The sequence below is a fragment of the Dasypus novemcinctus genome, chromosome 6 (assembly GCF_030445035.2).
Source record: "Dasypus novemcinctus isolate mDasNov1 chromosome 6, mDasNov1.1.hap2, whole genome shotgun sequence".
In the NCBI taxonomy this organism is placed as follows: Eukaryota; Metazoa; Chordata; class Mammalia; order Cingulata; family Dasypodidae; genus Dasypus; species Dasypus novemcinctus.
The window spans coordinates 44871467-44893502 of NC_080678.1; the positions used below are offsets into that span (position 1 = coordinate 44871467).

Consider the following 22036-nt stretch of genomic DNA (forward strand, 5'->3'; position numbering starts at 1 on the left):
TATTTGCAGACAACATAATCCTATACATAGAAAGTCCTCAGAAATGTACAACAAAGCTTATAGAAATTATAAGTGAGTTCAGTAAAGTAGTGGATTATAAGATCAATGTACAGAAGTGAGTAGCACTTCTGTAAACTAATAATGAGCAATTAAGGAAGAAATCAAGAAAAAATGCCGTTTACAGTAGTAAATAAGAAAAATCAAATACCTAGAAATAAATTTAATGAAAGCTATAAAACACTTATACTCAGAAAACTACACAACACTGAAAGGAAATCAAAGAAAACTTAAATTAATGGACGGATATTCCCTGTTCATGGATAGGAAGACTGAATATCTTTAAAATGTCTTTCCTAGCCAAACTGATCTACAGATTTAATACAGTCCAAATAAAAATCCACACAGCATTTTTTAATGAACTGGAAAAACTAACTATGAAATTTATTTGGAAGTGAAAGAGGCCCCAAATAGCAAAACATATTGTAGCAGTTTGATATTATTGGTGCAGTCCAAAAAGAAGTATTGGGTTATGTTTGTAAACTGATCTTTTCCTCTGGGCATATTAGATTATATTGGATTCATAGGTTTACTTGATTAAGTAATTATGTAAACCTCTTGTGCCAGTAGGACATTGATAAAAGGCACGGCAAAGGACAGAATTAAGGGTTTTAATGTTGTAGTTTTGATGTTGGAGTTTGATTTTGAAGCCTTAAGTTGGAACCCTGGGAATTATGCTCGTAGAGGGAAGAGAAGCAAGCCCCAGGAAGGGAGGAACCCAGGAAGCCTGAACCCTCACAGAAGTCAGCAGCCATCTTGCTCCAACACATGAAAATAGACTTTGGTGACAGAAGTAACTTATGTTTTACAGTCTGGTATCTGTAAGCTTCTACCCTAAATAAGTACCCTTTATAAAAACCAACTAATTTCTGGTATTTTGTATCAGTACCCCTTCGGCTGACTAATACAGACATATTGAAAAAGAAAAATGAAACCAGGGGAATCACATTACCTGACTTTAAAACATACTACAAACTATAGCAGTCAAAATGGCATGGTATTGCACAAGGATAGACATACAGAACAATGGAACCAAATTGAGAGTTCTGATATAAATCATTACATATAAAGTAATCTGATATTTGACAAAGCCATCAAGCCCACTCAACTGGGAGAGAATGACCTCATTAACAAATGGTACTTGGAGAACTGCATATCTACACGCAAAAGAATGAGAGAGAATACCATCTCATCTCATATCTTATACAAAAATCAACTCAAGATGGATCAAAGATCTAAATATAAGAGCCAAGACCAAATAGACCTTGGAAGACAATGTAGGGAAGCATTTATAGGAACTTGTAATAGGAGATGCCTTCACAAACTTCATTCTCAAAGCATGAACACCAAAGGAAAAAAATAGACAAATGGGATCTTCTCAAAACTAAAAACTTTTGAACCTCAAAGGATTTTATTAAGAAAGTGAAAAGACAGCCTACCCAATGGGAGAAAATATTTGGTAACCATATATCTGATAGGAGCTTAATGTCCAGTATATGTGAAGAAATCATACATCTTGAAAATAAAAAGACAAACAACCCAATTAAAAAATGGACAAGAGACATGAACAGATGCTTTTCCAAAGAAGAAATACAAAGGGTAAAAAAACACATGAAAAGGTGCTCAACCTCACTAGCTAGTAGGGAAATGGAAATCAAAACTACAATGAGATACCATCTTATACCCATTAGACTGATGGCTATTTAAAAATCATAGGACTACAAGAGTTGAAGAGGATGTGGAGGAATGGGAACCCTAATCCACTGCTGGTGAGAATGTAGAAGGATCTCGCCATTACGGAGGACAGTTTGGCAGTTCCTTAAAAATCTAGCTATAGATTTACCATATAACCCAGTACCACTGCTGGGTATATAACCCAGAAGAACTGAAAATAAGGACACGAACTGATATATATGCACACCAATGTTCATAGTGGCATTATTCAGTATTGACAAAAGTTTGAATCAACCCAAATGCCCATCAACAGATGATTGGATAAACAAAATGTGGTATAAACATACAATGGAATACTACACAGCTGTAAGAAGGAATACAGTACTAACACACAGGATGATAAGGAGCAATCTTGAGGACCTTATGTTGAGTGAACCCTACCAGTCGTTGAAGGAGAAATTCTATATGACCGCTCTGATATGAATTAAGCAAATGAAGCTTTCTCAGAGAGCCAGAGACTGGAAGATATGCTTACAGGAAATGGGGGGGGGGGGGGAGCGGAGGGAAGGGGAGAGGAAAACTGTGAGCCAATGCCCACATGAAAGAAATCTATTATACAATGGAGGTAAGTAGTTGTGCTGTGAAAGTATAAGACGGGTATAAAGATACTATTGGGTTAGGTTTTGCAGGCTTGAGGGGTGCTAGGGTTGGGAAGATGGGTCAGATGGTCCTAGGAACTGGGGGAAGGGTTGGAGAGGAGTAAGTGAACACAAGAGAGTGTCAAGTAGGTGGTTGAAACTATAAAGTTGAGAAACTTCTTTAGAAAATACAATAAGAAAGGATTACGAGTTTAAGGTGTTTGATGGGGCGCAGCTGTCATAGGGTGCACCTGGAGCAGGCTTCCAGGGAGCGTGTGAGTGCTCATCCTGTCATAGTGTGTTACATCAGTGGGTGGAGACCCATACAATGAGCAGGAAGGTATTGTACCTCCACCCGGGGAGGCCTGATGTTCTCAAACAGAGGGGAAGGTGTCACTTGAGAGCATAGGTGGCTCCCAATGGGGGAGGACAGGGTAGTGTGTCAAGCCCTTAGCATTGTTGCAAGTATCTATGAATCTTGTCCTTCAAGCAGTGAGGTTTGGCTGTCACTGATGGCCCTGAGGGGAGGGGGAGAGAAGAATAGAATAAATGGAAGGGGGGGGGCGGGTAACTGGGGGGCAGTAGAAGTGTTCTATATGATCATGCAATGATGGGTACAGGTCGTGTTAAATTTCACCAAAAATTCTTAGTTGGGAGGTTTTTAACGAATAATTCTATCTCTTTACTTGTGATTGGTTTGTTGAATCGTCCATTTCTTCTTTCATCAATGTAGGCTGCTTATGTATTCCTAGCATCCCTGGTGCTGAGGAATTACCACCAAGAACTGGCTTCTGATGCAACCAGAAATAGACCTTAAATAAAAGGGGGAAATGGTAAAGACAAAAGAGTATATATGGCTAAGAGACTTCAAAATGAGTTGGGAGGTCATCAGAGGGGTTGTGCTTACACATGTCTCAGCAGGAACTCAGAGACAGCTAAAGTAGTTACAACTCCAGGTAGTGGTGCTCCTGCAGGCTACAGAGACCTCCAGGTCCTACGGTCATTGCAGATAGCTCTGAAGTTCAGTGCCTTGCCAGTGGGTCCTACTTTGGAATTTGTGCTCCTGAGTGTGATGAAGTTGGACTCAGATGTGACTTCTCTACACATGCCTCTTCCGTCACTTTTACTGAACCTGTGTTTGGTGCTGGGGTTGGTGTATGCCCAGGTGACTTGAATCTCTGGACTGTCCATGTGCCACCTGGGCCTGAGCCTTAGCAGAGTTGCAAAACCTACTCTCCAGTTCTTTGGACTTATCCAGGTCAGCTAAGAAGGAGGAGAGGATGATTAACCACCACACCAAGGAACTGAGAAAATCTATGGCTGCAAGCAGGAAAATCCCATCCATTAGCCATGTGGGATCTAAGCCTCCTCTCAATTTGGAGGTGGAGTGGTTATCGCCTTCCAAGGGTCCTCAAGATGGAGGAATAAAATATGGATTAAAGTGGACTCATTGATATCCTACTATAGAATTATTGTGACTCTAGCAATGTAAGAAATTATATCTTTGATGTGGAGACAGTGACCACGGGAGTTGCTGAAGGCAGGGAGAGGGATAAAGAAATGTGATATTGGGGCATTTATGGGACTTGGAGTTGTTCTGAATGATATTGTAAGGACAGATGCAGGACATTATATATCTTGCCATAACCCACTGAATGGACTGGGAGAGAGTGTAAACTAGAATGTAAATTATAATCCAAGCTATGTAGCAGTGCTCCAAAATGTATTCATCAAATGCAATGAACGTACCATACTAATGAAAGAAGTTGTTGATATGGGAGGTGTGGGGGGTGTAGGAAATGGGGTACATGGAACCTCTTATATTTTTTAATGTAACATTTTGTGTGATCTATGTATCTTTTAGAAAAAAAGATAAACAATAAATAAAAATATTAAGAATAAATACTACTCCCATTAAAGCAGAAAGTTCCCTTCTTCCCATTTCCCGTTAAATATATTCTAGACCCATGCTAAGGCAGCCATTACATTGCTTTCTTCCATCTGTTCTAGAACTTCAATGAATGTAATCATACCAAAGGTGTTCTTTTGCTCAACATTTTTTAAAAAATTCATTCACTTTTTTGCCTGTATAAAAAATTAATTCCTTTTCATTACTGATCAGTCTTCCATTGCTGATTGTACATATGTTTATACATTCACTTGCTGATGGGTGTTTGGCTTGTTTCTGATTTTTGGTTTTTGTTTGTTTGTTTGTTTGTTGGCTATCAGTAATGAAACTGCTACATACATTCTTTCCAAGATTTTTGTGGACATGTTTTCAATTTTTTTCTGGATAAACACTGAAGAGTGCATATTCTTGTCATAGAATAGGTATTTATTTCATAGCTGATTAAGAAAATGACAAACTATTCCTGAAAATAATTTACAATTTCTTCTCCCACCAAAAATTTCAGGGGACTTCCTGCTATTCCACCTCCTCATGTGACACTTTCTAATGACAATCTTTTAATTATAGGCATTCTAATAGTTATAATATGGTGTGTGGTTTTAATTTACATTTTCTTGATAACTATTGATATGCTTATTGGCCATTCCAATATCTTCTTTTGTGAAGTAGGTTTTCAGGACTTTTGCCCATTTCTTAAAAGGGGTTGTTGTTGTTGTTGTTGTTTTTATTACTGGGTGGCAACACTTCTCTAGTATTCTGTATATGAGTCTTTTTGTCAGATATATACATACATACCACAAATATTTTCTCTAAGACTGTGGCATCTCTTCTACTTTAAGTATTTTGATGATCAGAAGTTTTAAATTTGATGAATTTCAATTTATAAATTTTTTCTTCTAAGCTTAGTATTTTTGTGTTCTAAGATGTCTTTGCCTATCCCAAATTCCTACATGCTTACTTCTAGATGCATTATAGGTAAGTGCTGTATGCTGAATTAATTTTTATATATGATATAAGATGTAGGCCAAACATCATTTTCCACATATGGATATCCAGTTGTTTCAGCAGCAGCTACTGAAAAGACTAGTCTTTCCCTTTTTACTGAAAATCATTTGACTGTAATGTGTATGTCTGTTTCTGGGGTTTATTCTTTTAGAATGACCTAATACCTGTAACCTTACTTAACTTACTTACTTATTCTTACTAGTATTACTTTGGTAGATTCTATAGGCTTTTCTACATGAACTATAATGTTGAGAGAAAATAAAAAAGAGTTACCTTTTTCCTTTCTGGAAAAAAAAAAGCTACTGTGAGGGTCTCTTTCTATGCAGAAAACATACCTTTGGCCAAAAAGACACATTACTTTCCCAAGGAAGCTTGTAGTTAAAGAAGATTCAAGATGTTTAAAAGATCCTTTCTGTTTAGACACCTACTATGTCCCATCTTTATCTTCTTAACAGCATTATGTTAATCGACAGTTAGAACACAATTTATACACTTGCTTCTCGTACAACATACTTCTTCTTTCCTTCTATATTTACTGAAGATGCAGCTTTAGCTTGCATCTGTTGCATGTACTTTCAGAGAAGTCTCAGAGTTAAGACAGTAAAACTGAGAAGGAAATTTTATTGTTTCTGTTACATATAACATTTTTCTAAGGATACATTCCCATATACTGCCTATTGTTGGCACTTACCACTGGTGAGGTACTTTCATTACAATTGAGGCAAGAATGTTAGAATGTTGCTGTTAACGATAGTTCATATTTGCTTTAGGGGTGTTTTCCCCATATAACATCCTATTGTTAGTGCCTTATATTAGTAACATATTTTGTTATAGATTCTGAAAGAACATTTTTATATTTGTATTATTAACCACAATCCTCAACCACAACAGGTTTCACTGTTATATAATCCCATTTCATCTTGTAGTTTTCCTTCAAGTAACATATATGACTCAATCCTGCCTAAATCAGTTCTGATAATTAACTCACGATATTGTACTTCCATCACCACTGTCCATTACCAAATCTTTACAATCAAACTAAGTATAAATTCTGACAGATTAGGCATCACTTCCCTATTTTTCACCCCAAAATATCTTCTGGTAACCTATCTGGTAGTCTACCTCTATGAGTTCGCTTATTATAATTAGTTCATATTTTTGAAATCATACAATATTTGGCCTTTTGTGTCTGGCCTACTATACTCTACATAAGATCGTTAGTGTTCACCTATGTTGTCACTTTCATGAGCACATCATTCCTTCTTAAGGGAATAATATTCCATCGTATGAACTTACCACATTTTGTTTACCCATTTCTCTTTTGATGGACAGTTGGGTTGCTTCCATCTTTTGACAATTGTGAATAAAATGCTGTGAACATTGGGGAGCATACATCTGCTCGTGTTCCTGCTTTCAGTTCTTCCGGGTATTTAATGGTAGCAGAATTGCCAGATTTTATGGCAATTCTATATCAGCTTCCTGAGGATCTTCTGAACTGTCTTCTACATGAGCTGCAATATTTTGCATCTCACCAGTAGGGAATAAGTGTTCTATTTCTTAATTTTCTTTCCAACACTTTTGGTTTTCTGTTTTTGTTTTTGTTTTAGTAGTGGCCACTCTCGTAGGTACTAAATGCTACCTCATTGTGGTTTTGATTTGAATTTCCCTAATAGCTAGCATTGTTGAGAATCTTTTCATGGGCTTAATAGCCATTTTATATCCTCTTTGCAGAAATGTCTATACCAGTTTTTTGCCCGTTTTTAATTGGGTTATTTGTCTTTTTTTTTTGTTGAGTTGTAGGCTTTCATTATATATGCTTGATATTAAGCCCATACAAAAAATATGGTTTCTAAATATTTTTTCCCATTCAGAAGGCTGCCTTTTCACTTTCATGACAAACTCCTTCGAAGCACAAAAGTTTTTAATTGTGAGGAGATCTCATTTATCTAACTTTTCTTTTGTTGTGCATGGATTAGGTGTAAAGTGAACCATGAAACTTTTGCTTATCACAAATTGCAAAAATACTTCCTGCCACTTTCTTCTAGGAGTTTGATGACTGTGGTTCTTAAATTTAAGTCTTTGATACATCTTCATCTAATTTTTGTTTAGGATATGAAATAGGAGTCCTCTTTTAAATATGGATCCTCAGTTTTCCAAGCACCATTTTGTTGAAGAGACTATTCTGTCCCATTTGAGTGGACTTGGCAGTCATGTCAAATATCAGTTAACTGTAGATGTCAGGGTCTATTTCTGAAATTTCAGTTCCATTCCTGTATGTCTATCCTTGTGCTAACACCATGCTGTTTTCACCACTGTAACTTTGAGTTTGATATATGCTTAAAGTAATGTGCATCCTCCAACTTCACTTTTCCTTTTCATGATGCTTTTGACAATTCAGGGCCCCTTAGCATTCCAAGTAAATTTGATAACTGATTTTTCCATTTCTGCAAAGTATGTTGTTTTTTTCCCCCTGGGTGTCATTTTTTAAAATGTTATTTTGAAAGGAGCTTTAGATTACATTAATATTACACTGAAAATACAGGGCGATTCCCATATATGCCACATTTTCTGCCTTCCCCATTTTTTTACCCATTTCATTAGTGAGGTACATTTGTTGCAATTGATGAACACATATTGTTGAGAAAAGGGGGCACTCACTGGTACAAGGAGACTGATTGCAGGTAGAAAGTTTATTGGGACGCTCTCCCGACAGAGAGGGTCAGAAGCATAGACTTCAGCCTCCCATCCAGCAGGGTGGGGTTCTGAAGAGAGACTTCTCTTCCAGCCCACTTCTGGAAAGGGGGGATTTGAATTTACACAGTACATTCCTAGGCAGGGAAATGATAGATAGGGTAAGGGTTGGGAATCCAGGTGAGGTGCAGGGGCCAATTGGAAGCCCTAAAGGTGAAAATTTTCCCTTGTATGGCTAGAGGGTAGTGGGTTAGGGAGTTCTGTTTTCTTGGAATGCTGAAGGAACGGGTGTTCCTTTGATCTGCAGGAAGTGAAGGTCTCCATCTCCCTTTACTCCTGTTTCCACATGGTTTCTTTGTTCAACTTTTGGGGAAGTGCTGTGCTTTCAGACACATAGGCTTATGGGAGGACTGTCTTTCCTCAATGCATGTTAGGGGGAACTGAGTCACAGGTTGTTAATTATTGCAGGAGGGGCCTGATGTTCATTTGTTGAGTGAGCACGATGAATATTCCTGGGTGATATCCATGAGCTCTTGGTGAGCAACAGGCAGCTGGAAATGCTGCTACAGATTTCAGTAGTCATGATATTTGTTATTCTTGTGTTTTTCTCTGCTGCTTTTTGGGTTTCAATGGTATGACTCTGGATTTTTGTGAGGGTATTTGCTTTAATAGTCTCAAAAGGGGAATTTTTAGTGGAGTTGGCAGGGATTGTAGACAGTTACCTGTTTCTGCTGGCAGGCATTTCAGATGCCTTTCCATAGATTTCTTCTTTACGGAGGGTGTTTTATGACAGTTCATTGTTCTTGTCTCGTTTTTTCTATCTGCAATTCACCTTTAGATAGAGGTGGCAGTCCTCAGTGACCAGACATTAATGATTTTAGCCTTTTACTTACAAAAGGGTGTGTATGCTGCAAAAAGCTTTTTATTTATTTATTTATTTGTTTTATTTTATGAAGGAGCTATACTGTAATTTGGTCCCTTTCACAATTGCGATTACAACCCAAGGGTATTTGTTTAGAATGTTGCCTCCACCACAACCCTTACTTAAAGCTAATGTTGGTGCTAGCTAGATTCAATTTTCAAGGTAAAGTAGAGTTTATCTTTTACTACTGCTTAAGCTTGTGTCAATATCCTCACTCCTTTTTTTTTTTTTTAAAGCAGTCTGCTGGAGGTTCTCTTATTTCCATGAACAACTTTTCTAAGTTAAAACATACAATGGTATTAATATTCAAGCTAAATGAGAGACGAAGGGTTCCCAGCATTTCAACAATATTACAAACTCTTATTAATCTGAGACAACACTGTACTTTATCAATTACAGTAGAAGGAAATAGTTTTTGTTTTATCCTACTAAACAACATGAAAGAATTCGACAGAAAAGCTTGGACATAATAGTTTGTCCCAATTGTTTGCTCATTTCAGGTTTTTAAGATAAGATACTATTGTCTCAGATAATTTTTCCAATTCTGTGAAAAGAATCACTCTTTAACACAATATCTCCAATAAAATGAAATAGGGTTATAGCTACAGGTTTTTCACACTGTCAGAATTTTGTCACCAGGTCCGGATAGACGACTCAGTTATGCACACAGCTTTGGGAAAACACTGCAAAATCTACTGTTGGCTTTTTCACATGTAGGTGAATGCAGGCTGAATTGATTTGCCTAAGGAGATACTAGAGAAAGCTTTAGCAAGTTTGAAAACAAAATGATAGTGACATAATCGGACATTAATTTTTGTAATAAACTAACAATATTTGGGGTTGCTACATACGGCAGTGGTGTAACTTTAATTTATGATAGCGTACTGTTTTATATCATTCTGTGGCAGCTTTCAATGTTAATTGGATAAGTAAGAGTTAAAGCTTCTGATTTGCAACAGCTTTCAGTGTAAATCAGACAAGTATGAGTTAAAGCATTTGCTTTTTTTAATTTCCAGGCAGAGATGTTGTTTTTGTGATACATACTATTTTTAATAATAATTAAAACCATGATTAACAACATTATATTTTTATCTAATATTATGAGGGAACATTGTTAAATTTTCAGAAATTTTATACTCATTTTAAGTATTCACATCAACTTTTTACTTATACAACTTTAATTAACAGAGGGTTAAAGAATTCCTTTTAACTTTATAGCACATTTTTAACACTTTCATTCAAATTTCAACATTAAATGAACACACTATTTTATTACTTTATTTTTTAAGGTGAAAGAACAAATCTTTTGCAATAATTTGAAATAAAAGATACTTTTCAGGATTTGATTTTGAGAAAATAGGTTTTGAACATTATGTTTCATTGAGAGTGATAAGACTTGTTTTTCTTACACAGCCAAGGACATGATATGGTTGAAGTACAAGAAACTATTTTGATGAAAGTCTTTTTTGTACATTAATTAGTAAGGAGAAAAACTCTTTGTAAACGTTTGCTAAAACAGACCAATGATTTAAGAAACTTTGTTACTTTAACAGAGAAAACAAAATTTTAACTTTGCACCAGTGTATTATTTGATACTATAGCTTTTAAAACTTATAGATAGACCCATTAATAGTATTCGACTTTAGGCACAAAAATTCCTTTACCACACACCTTTTGCACTTTCTGTATTTGTTCAGGTTTTTTTTTTTTTTTATTAATTTTTTTATTTTTTATTGACTTTGTAATAATATTACATTAAAAATATATATGTGAGGTCCCATTCAACCCCACCCCCCCACCCCCCCCTCTCCCCCCCCCCCAACAACACTCGTTCCCATCATCATGACACATCCATTGGATTTGGTAAGTACATCTTTGGGCACCTCTGCACCTCATATACATTGGTTCACATCATGGCCCATACTCTCCTCTATTCCATCATGTAGGCCCTGTGAGGATTTACAATGTCCGGTGATTACCTCTGAAGCACCATCCAGGGCAGCTTGTTCAGGTTTTGTTCCACATTTTATTCTCTCTTAATGACCAGCTTTTTATTTTAGGACAAAATTACTTTCTTTTTTCTTAATACAAAGAAAATAACACATTCTATAAACTTTCCATATTTAATTTACCAAAACAATTTCGGAAACTGTTTCAAAGCAAACTTCTTATAGCATACAATTATCATTAAAATTAAACAAACTTGGTAGAATAATGACTTTGTTAGACACATTAACAGAAGCATAAAGCTCACCAATTTGACTTATGATTTTCAGTCTTTTCATATGGCTGTTATTAACTTTTTTATTATTTCACAATTTTTAATTTACATTTAAGATTTTTAAGATTTTTCTGGGATCAGTGTTGTCTGTAATATGCAAGCTTGTTCTTGGAAATATTTTTATTACTAATTCGCAACCAGTTAGGAATATTTGAGCAATATAAATGTAGTTAAGCTTTAACTTAGCAGTTTAGATAGAAAGATATTGAACCTATATATGTTGAATTATGACTTTTTTAAGAGTACACTTACACTTAAAGTTCAGGAGTAAGCTAAAGGTTTATTTGTAAGAGGTGAGTAATTGTACAATTGATACTTTACAGAATATCAAGAAAGACAGGATATTAGGGTTTGAATGGGATGTGGGTAGGATTTTTGAGTTGAACTGTACTGGCTTATGATGGGCAGCAATGATGGGAACTTCAGTATTTTAGATTTCAGGATTGACAGAATTTGGTGGACAAAGGGGAGCAGAGGAGGGAGTGAGCAGGTGAACAGATGGCTTCTTAGTGGGTACAGTAAAAGAGGGATTGTGAAACTATTCTATTGACCTTCACTATTGAGTCTGAAGTGTAGTTAAGTCTTTAGGGACTTTGGGAAGGGCAGAATAAGTGGTTTTTGTATTAAGAAGGGAATTGGCTTTCCTGCTACCATCAGAGTTACCTGAGGTTCTGCTTTGGAGATGGGCGTGGGGGCCTGCATGGTTTCTGGGTACCGTTAATCATCTGTTGCTGGCTCCATAAAGTCTGGGAGATTGAAGCCGGGAATTGGGTCTGACTGGGTAACTGATGCTCATTTGCCTTGAGAGGCCTGGGGACAATCAGACTTCAGTGGATTTCTTGCTTGTATAGCATGGACTTGAAGGAGGTTGTGGGTTAGGACACTGCTTGGCCCAGTGCCCAGGCTTATTGCCTTTGAAGCATGGCCTTGGTGGGTTTTTTGTACTTGTCTCGAGTGGAGGGTTGGGAACTCTGGGTGGTGGAGGATTTACAGCTAGTTTTTTTATGGGGCTCTGACAGGGCTGTTGGCAGCATTATATTGGTTTAGGGTATTTGCAAGGGTTTGGGTTGCCAACCAAATACATTCTCTTTTTTTTCTGGGGATAGGTGGAAGGAACGATTTAGAGATTTTCAGAGAAAGATCCTAATTGATTCTTTATCTGGCTTAAATCTGAGAATGAGAAAGAAATGTGTACTCTGACTGTTCCTTCAGCTCCCAGAGGGATAAGAGAGGAGCTGGCCTCTGTGTGGAGTTAGAAGCCTGTGTGCTGATGGAGGTGGAGGGCTGCGGTGCAGAAGGAGGAGGAGGTAGTCTCTGTAAGCACTGATTTGGAGAGGAGAATGGAACAGGTAGAAAGAGCAGTGATGGGGGGGGGGGGGAGAAGGAGTGGAGGGTGAGTTCAGAGATAACTCCAGAGTATTGTATGGAGGAGGTAGGGGGCAGGGGTGTGATCCGAGGGATCAAAGTTGGAGTGTTCACAAGTTTTAGGGGGTAAAAGTGATGAGGATGAAGATGCCGAGGAGTTTTCTGGTGTCAAAGTAGAATTTGGTAGGAAGAACAGGATTGGCAGAGGGAGGGAAAGAAGGAAAAGAAATACTTGAACATAAGGGATCTCTGACCATCTGCCATTACACTGGAGAAACTTCTTTATGCCTTGGAGAACTTGGAAATTAAAAGTGCCGTTGTTCGGCCATTGACTTTCATTGTCCAATTTGGATTGCACACAGAGGTCGAATAGAAAACAAGCTTTTTAGGTCTGATGTCTCCTTTGGATATAGAGTTCTAAAGTTATGAAGGAAACAGCCCTGAAGTGAGGTTTTTGGATGAGTCGAAATTGAAATCCTCATTTTAGGCAGGATCCTTCAGCACAGAAATCCTTAATTCACCCAGTTGAGATTTGATGTCCAGTGTTGGATGGGCATTTGGCTGTGGCAGAGGGGAGATTCCTTACCCATCAATTAGTTTCAACATGACCCAGTCCTGGGTTTTTAGCACCAAATATTCGAGAAAAGGGGGGATTGCTTACTGGGACATGGGGACTGATTGCAGGTAGAAAGTTTATTGGGAAGCTCTCTCAATGGAGGGGATCTGAAGAATAAACTTCAGCCTCCCTGCTGGCATGGCAGGGATCTAAAGAGACTTCAACCTGCTTCTGGAAAGGGAGGATTTGAATTTATACAGTATATTCCTGGTGGAGAAATGATAGAGAGAGAGGGATTCGACAGTCCAGGTGAGGTGCAGGGGCCAATAAGAAGCCCTAGAGGTGAAAATTTTCCCTAGTATGGCTAGAGGGTGTTTAGAGAATTATGTTTTCTTGGAATGCTGGAGGAATAGGTGTTCCTTTGATTTGCAGGGAATGAAGGTTTTTATCTCTCTTTACTCCTGTTTCCATGTGGTTTCTTTGTTCAACTTTTGGGGAGTGCCGTGTTTTCAGACACGTAGGCTTAAGGGGGGGCTTGTCTGTCCTCAGGGCATGTCATGGGGAACTGAGTCACAGCTTGTTAATTACTGCAAACCTAGTGTGGGGGAACCTCTAACACATATTGAAGCATTACTGCTAACTATGGTCTATAGTTCACATTATAGTTTAAACTTTGCACTACACAGTTTTATAGGTTTTGGCAGAATGTATAATGGCCTGTAACCATCATGTCATGCAGGACAATTCCACTGTCCTACCAATTCTTACCTCTCCTCACTTCAGAGCTTCTGGTGGCCACTGCCTGTATATATCGATGTTATAATTCCTTCCATTGCTAGAATAATAATGTCTTCTTTAGTCCATAGTTGCATTCCCCCTTATGTTTGTTTGTGCCTTAACCTGAGGATTTGGGGATGGCTTTTCCCACTATGTTTCAGATTAAGAGGGTACTTAGACCAGCAAGGGGAGATGGATGGAGCTGTCTTGCATACAATTATAAATACAATCTGTTTTTTGTGACGGCCGTTGTCCATCATCATCCTTTTATTAATGAATTCAAAGAACCAGAGAATAGGTGTTGGCTCCCACTCTGCTGAGATTCAGGGCTCAAACAGCATATGAACAGACTGAAGATTTAAGTCTGGGGGACATATATTTAACAAGTATAGTGTTACATATAGGTTCAAATAAAAGGGGCAGAAGAGCCACAAGTAGGGAAATTATAAATTAGTATAACTGTTACATTGGGAAGCTGTTGGAATTTTGATTGGGATTGCATTGAATCTATAAATCATTTTGGGTAGAACTGATTTCTTAATGATATTTAGTCTTCCAATCCATGAACAACGAATATCCTTCCATTTATATAGGTCCTCTTTGATTTCTTTTAGCAATGCTTTGTTGTTTTTGTGTGCAAGTCCTTTTCATCTTTAGTTTTATTCTTAGATAATTAATTCCTTTAGTTGTTATTATGCATAGAATTTTTTTCTTGATTTCCTTCTCAGATTGCTCATTACTATTGTATAGAAACACTACAGGTTTTTGCATGGTGCCCTTATTCCCACTAATTTGCTGAACTCATTTATTGGCTCTAGTAGGTTTGTCGTAGACTTTTTGGGACTTTCTCTATATAGGACCATGTCCTCTGCAAATAGTGAAAGTTTTACTTCTTCCTTTCCAATTTGGAAGCCTTTTATTTCTTTTCTTCCTTATTCCTCTAGCAAGAACTTCTAATACAATGTTGACTGAGAGTGGTTACAGTGGCCATCCTTGCCTTGCTCTGGATCTTTGAGGAAAAGCTTTCAGTCTTTAACCCTTGAGTATGGTGCTAGCTGTGGATTTTTCATGTGTCCCTTATCACGTTGAGGAAGTTTCCTTCAATTCCTATCTTTTGCAGTAATTTTATCAAGAAAGAATGCTGGATTTTGTCAAATGCCTTTTCTGTGTCAATAGAGATGGTCTGGTCATTTTCTCCCTTAGATTTGTTAATGTGGTGAAGTATATTAATTGATTTTCTTATGTTGGACCATACTTCCAAAACATCCATGTGATCATTGTGTATAGTTTGTTTAATGTTTTGCTGGATTAAATCTGCAAGTATTTTGCTTAGGATTTTTGCATCTAAATTCATTAGACCAAGATAGATGGAAACCCAGGTGCTGGTTCTCCTGAGGGCTGCAGCGACCCACGGTTCTATGGCCAAGGCAGATGGCTCTGGAGTTCAAGGCCATGTCAGTTGGCCCTACTTTGGAGTTTGTGTTCCTGAGTGTGATGGAGTTGGACTCAGATATAACCTTTCTATACATGCCTCTTCTGTTACTTTTACCGGACCTGAGGTTGGCGTTTGGGTTGGTGTATACTCAGGAGACCTGAATCTCTGAACTGTCTATGTGACGACCAGGCCCTGGGCCTCAGCAGACTTGCAGTCCCTACCCTCTGGTTTGTTGGACTTACCCTGGCCAGCTGACAGGGAGGAGAAGAGGATCAACCACCATACCAGGGAGCCAAGGGTGCCTACAGCTGCAAGCAGGAGAATTGCATCCATTATCCATGTGGAATCTAAACCCCCTCTTGATGTAGAGGGGGACTGGACATAGCCATCCCAGGTCCACAAGATGGAGGAATAGAGTATGGATTAGAGTGGAAAAAAAATAAATTTATTAGAGAGGTTGGTTTAGAATTTTCTTTTCTTGTGGCAACTTGATCTAGCATAGAATGAGTTAGGTAATGTTTCCTCCTCTTCAGTTTTTTTTTTTTTTTTGGAAGTGTTTGAGTAGGATTGACTTTAGTTATTTTAGGAATGATTAATCAAGTTCACCTGTGAAGCAGTCTGGTCATGGGATTTTCTTTGTTGGAATGTTTTTGATAATTGATTCAATCTCTTTACTTGTGATTCATCTTATGGGGTCTTACATTCCTTCCATTGTCAGTGTAAGTTGTTTGTGGGTTTCTAGGAATTTGCCCATTTCATCTCAGTTGCCTTAATTGTTGGCATGCAGTTTTTCATAGTTTTCTTTTATAATCCTTTTTCTTTCCTGTGGTGTCAGGAAGATGTCCCCTCTCTTGTTCCTCATTTTATTTGCATCTTCTCTCTTTTTATCTTTGTTAGTCTATCTAAGGGTTTTTAAATTTTACTAATCTTCTCAAAGAAACAGATTTTGTTTTGATAGTTCTGTTATTGTCTTTTTTTAAAACATTCTCAATTTCATTTATTCCTGTTCTAATATTTGTTATTTTTTTTCTTCTGTTTGTTTTGGGATTAGTTTGCTATTCTTTCTCTAGTTCCTCCAGTTGTGCAGTTAAGTCTTTATTTTACCTCTTTCTTCTTTTTTCAATAAGCTTAACTCTGTTTAAGTATATATATTTATTAGAGAAATTGTGAACTTATAGAACAATTGTGCACAATGTGCAGGATTCCCCATATACCATCCCTACATAAGGACATTACATTCTACATTGTTGTGGAACATTTGTTACAGATTAAAAGAAAACATCTTCAGACCTTATCACTAAAAATATACAAAGTGTGGTGTCTGTAGCATACAGTTGGTATATTTTTTCCTACCCTCCATTAACAAGATACTTTCTTTGACATTTTTTTATGCAAGAATATTACAATATTGCTGTTAACTATAGTCAACAAGTTACGATAATTATATTTTCCCCATACATTTCCATATTCTTACCACCTTGTAATAATGATAGACATTTATTCCAGTTCATAGAAGAACATTCTTGTGTTTGTACTATTAAACATAACCCTAATCCATACTGCCAGATCTAAAGCAAGCATCAAGAGCCATAGAAAAACTTACCGCAATTCTACATGCAGAGTCTCTGCACACTGCAGGAGTGAAGACCCCACTATCCAATATGAGGTGTCATGAAAGAGGGAAGAGCAAGGTGCTCTGGAATGATGGTATCCTGCCAAATCCCAAGTGTTCCTTGACCTCATAGTTACTTGGCAGACAGTTCTAAATTTTTCCATCTAAAGTAAATATTCTGCTCCTTCCCCTGTGCCTGTTACTTTTGCCCTCGTGTCTTGAACTCTCTTCTTTCCTTGCTTTCTGCCCCTTGAGACTGCTGAAGTGTCATTTCTTGTATTCCAGTGTTACTTATTCCATTTTTTACTTCACTATTGGCTATGTGTGAGCAAGAAGTAGGCAACTTCCTCTCTTGGCCCTTAGTGAAACTTGTGCTTCCTTCTCTCACAGAACTGGTCATATTTGATTATAATGGTCTGGCCACTCATCTCCTTCCCTACTTGTAGTGTGAGCCCCTTGATGCCTATTCTTTCTAATGGATACTTATATTCCTGAGCTCATCAAAGCTCATCAAAGGCATGAGGGGCACCTATAGAAGATACTCAGGAAAGTTGTGGTATTTGTGATACCTTTCTTAAGGTTTTTGAGGACCATCTAGATGAGTTTTGCTAACTCAATCTGGAGGTAGAATTCAATCAACCCATACTCTAGTTTCTTCATTTGGCAGAACTGGGTTACCTCCCGTAAAGCCCCATTAATCTGACCCGACAAAATAATGCGGACACAGTTTGCGGTGGAAACATAACTGGAAATGATGGTGGTGTCATGATCATACACAAAGACCACTTCTACCGGCTCCAGGATAAGCATCAAGCAAGCTCCAACTGATCCCCAAAAGTATCTTATCTCTTGAAGTACAGACGGACATCCATTTCTATTACTTGCTGAGAAAACCATGAAATACTCACTCTTTTTAAAGTTGCCACTCTCATCCAGAAAGTGGCCAGGATCAAACCTCTCTGGGTTGGGAATTCTTTCTTATCATACAGCAGAAGTCAATGATGTTAATAGGTTCGTGCCCTAGAATGCAAACATTAATAAACAATTAATTACAAAAATTCTCCATGCTGGAGGAAATGTACGAAATCGCTTATTCTAATCTCTTTGATGTATAGGTGAGGAAACCCAGGTCTAAAGAAAGGAAATGACATTTCCAAGAAGATAAACCATGTAATAAGCTGGGATCAGTTTAAGGCCAGTGGCACTGATGTTACTAAAATAGCCTCAAATGCATTTGAGGTAGTGAACACTTGAGTAGTTGAGTGTCAAACCTTCTGAATCCTCTACTTTATGTATAATCAGGCTGGACCACACAGCACCTGCTCTATTTCATCACTTCAGTTTTACACATCTTATATGTGAATTATAATTTAAAGAAAGAAGTTTCTGCTGGTTCTGGAATAGTCAGAATTATCTGTATCTCTTCATAGGGCTTTTAAAAATACAGTCTGCTCTAATTGAAAATGACCTTTGTTGGAATAATAAGACCAGTAATAAATGTTGAATGTTAGTAGTGCAATTTGCTTTCTTAATTTAAAAAATTTGCAACGCTTTCTTTGCAGAGGAATACAAACTAAATAGGGATAGCAAAATTAGAAATATCATTTTACTACAATTTGGCAAGGTCATCAATTAATATGAAATTTGTTTGATAAATGATTTAGAAAAGGGTTTTGCTCAAGGACTTAGAGTATTATACCACAGATTGCTATTAATTACATTAAAAAATCAAATATGCAATGGAGAGATTTTGTAAGTACTCCTCACTAAATGAGAAGCTTAACATCACAAATAATTGGATAATCTGATAATATGTGCCCCCATTTCCATGATGTAGAACAAACACATCACCAGTTGAGTTTTTTTGCCAAAAGCATATACCTGGAATTTATACCCTGAAATATATCATGCAAAATCAGGCTGAGAAACATTTTACATAACAATTGGTTGGACTCTTTAAAAATGGGAATGTACTGAAGAAAGCAAGCATCCAAAGAAACAAGGAAACCAAAGGGACAAGATAAAAGAGTAAATAAAATAAAATCATTCAATTTATTCTTTAAAATATTAAATAAAAGAATAATAGAACATTTGAAAAACTTTTCTACTGAATGCGGTGATGTTAGCCACGCATTGTGAAGGTAGCTAATGGTACTGAAGTATTTCTGTGATTATGGTTTTAAAGGGGAAAATTTTACATTGTGCATATGTTACTAGAATAAAAACTTAAGGATGCATAGGATTGTACAACACAAACAGCGAACCCAATTGTAACCAATTGGTTGTAGTTTATAGAATAATTATAAAAGTTTTCTTTCATGAATTTTAACACATGTAGCCCACTAATGCATGTTGTGACTTACAGGGTATTATTTGGAAACTCAATACTGAAAGATTGACTTTTCTGTAAACCTTTATCTTTTATAATAAAAAAAGAACTCATGTTATATGAAAATATATGAAACTCAAGTTTCAGTTTCCATTACTATTGGAACACCATCCTCTTCATACCTTTTCATTTTGTCTCCAAGCTCTTTTGTGCCACAGTGGCAGAGCTGAGTATTGGCAACAGAGACCTTATGGCCCAAAAGCCGGAAGTGTTTACTCCCTGACCTGTAACCAAAAAAGTCTGTAGACTTTTGTTTTAGATCATGATCTTTACCTTAGGCAGTCACTCGATCCTGTGGTAAAAATTATTTACCTGACTAGCAAGAAAAGAACAATCAGCGACCCATGTTAGCATGTTCCTTATGCAGAAGAACTGGTACCTTTCTTCAGGCTCTGAGTATTCTAAGCTCAAAAGGCCTGAGTTGGGAGATGAACCCATACTGAAGGATGCATGGGCATCTTCTTAGCAGATGCAATGCACCCCGCAGCAGAATGCAGTAGATGATGAGATTGGCAGTCCCTATCTGAATCTGTGTTCTATTTCAAATTAGTTAGTAATAGAAGGAGAAGTTTGTTTCATTGATAATTTTTGTCAAAAAAAAGAACAGACTTTCTCTGTCCTTTGGTGAAAAAGAGTGTACTTGAACTCCTAACCCTTGATGGGGACAAGATCCATTGCTTGTTGGTAATGGCCTTGATTCCCTCTTCCCCAGAAATGACATAGAAATTGCACCCCTACCAAACTACCCAAGCCATTCTTCATCATCAAAATAGAATTTTCAGTTATTTTAATTTTCTGTAATAGTGAAATATGCTGGCATCCATTGAGGGATGAAATATCTCACAGCATATCAACTAGAAAGTCTTAAAAAATATAGAAACCATGTGTTAGAAGGCACTGGAAAACTACACAGGAAAAAATGTTGGCAAGATTCCAAAGGTGGAAGAAACTTGGACAGGTAGGTAAGATGACACCAATACCATGGTAGGGAATATTTCCCATCAATTTTGAGGCAAATATTACCTCCTTATCAGAAATGTGAAAAAAATAATTTAATAAAGAAAAATTATAGATCAATATACTTTATGAATATATATACAAAATATAGAAAATAAAGTCCAGATGTCTTCATATATATTTATAAATACATGGGGAAATAAAGGCCAAAATATATGACTGTAACTGAGAATTCATTTTATAAAATTATGAACCCATGAGTTATAAAAACACACAAAAATAAAAAAATTGGGAGGGCATCCTTAATAGGGTAAAGAATAGTGGCAAAATTATATTTCCTTGGAGATGCAAAACAAAAACAACAAAAACCAAGAATGCCCCTTATCTTCACTTCTGTTCAACAACTATCCCTGAAATCCTACCTTGCCCCATAATGCAACAAATATAAATAAAAGCCATGAGAATTTGAAAACACGAAATGAAAGAAATATTAATCCAGACTACAGGATTGTGTAGGTAAAAATTCCAAATGAATTTATAGACAAAATATTATCAATATTAAGTGAATTTAACCAGGTTAGTTCTAATGGCATCAAAATAATAAAATCAATTCCATTCCCACATACCAGAAAAAAAATGGAAAGGTCATTTAAAGTAATTACACAATTTATAATTACATAATAATATTAACTACTTAGGGAATAGCCTAACTAAAATATGCAAACCTCTGTACTGAGAACATAACATTATTTAGAAATTAAAGCCAGCACAAAGAAATTGAAGAGTCAATATGTCAAAAAATCAATTCTTTCCAATTTGATCAATAGATTTTAGGCCACCCTAACAAAACTCCTAGCTGAGTGTTTTGGGAATTTGACAAGTTGATATTAAAATTTATTTGGAGATGTAAAAAGCTAAGAGTGGCAAAAACAGTAAAAAAGGAGAGCAAATTCAGAAGACTCAGACTGCCTATTATCAAATTTTGTTATGAAACTTTATAATCCCAAACTGGAAACAATCCAAAATCCATCAAGGTGTCATAGGTATGATGGTTGAACTTTCCTCACCTCCCCTGAGTAGAGAGCATGGGAATCATGCAGTAGGTATGAGCCCTTCGAATGCACTTAGTTGCAGGATAGGGGAAACAAGTCTTACTTTGGGGATGAGGTAGTTTCTGAATTTAATATCCTGGGTCACCATATGGGGCAGGTTGCTGGGGAGGAGGTCAGTGTATCTCTGGATCTCGTGCATCAGTGCGTCCTTGTAGGGCATGCTGCTCCTGTCTTGCATGCAGGGGCTCTGGTGTCTGCCAACCACACAGTCAATCTCTTCCTGGACTTTAGCTGGTAAGACAGAAGAAAACACTGATGCAAAAGGGTAAAAATGGACATTTGCCATAGCAATTCAAGATTACAGGAAGTATATGAAAGTGTCCTACATCATTATAAACATTAATTTTATACCTAGAAGTACACCTGGACACAGAGATCAAATTTCCATACTATAGTTATATATAACTTTCTATATGATAGGCATTATATAAATTTGTAAATGCATATGTATTAGAACAAGATGTATAATACTTAGAAACAATGAAGTGTTTTAAAAATACGAGTAGTATATAATTAACTTAAGAAATTACTGTCTTTACAGAAAGAAAAGCAGTAATCAAAAATAATTTTATGTTAGAGTAATACATGTTTTAAAATTAAATTCCACCATTGGATCCATATGGGCCTATATGTTTATTTGTGCAAACAACAACATA

At 36.9% G+C, this 22036-nt stretch overlaps 1 pseudogene; it reads right to left on the bottom strand.

Annotated features, from left to right (window-relative positions):
- Positions 1-22036, bottom strand: part of LOC101435853 (cytochrome P450 2C9-like) — a 70399-nt pseudogene that overhangs the window by 41039 nt on the left and 7324 nt on the right.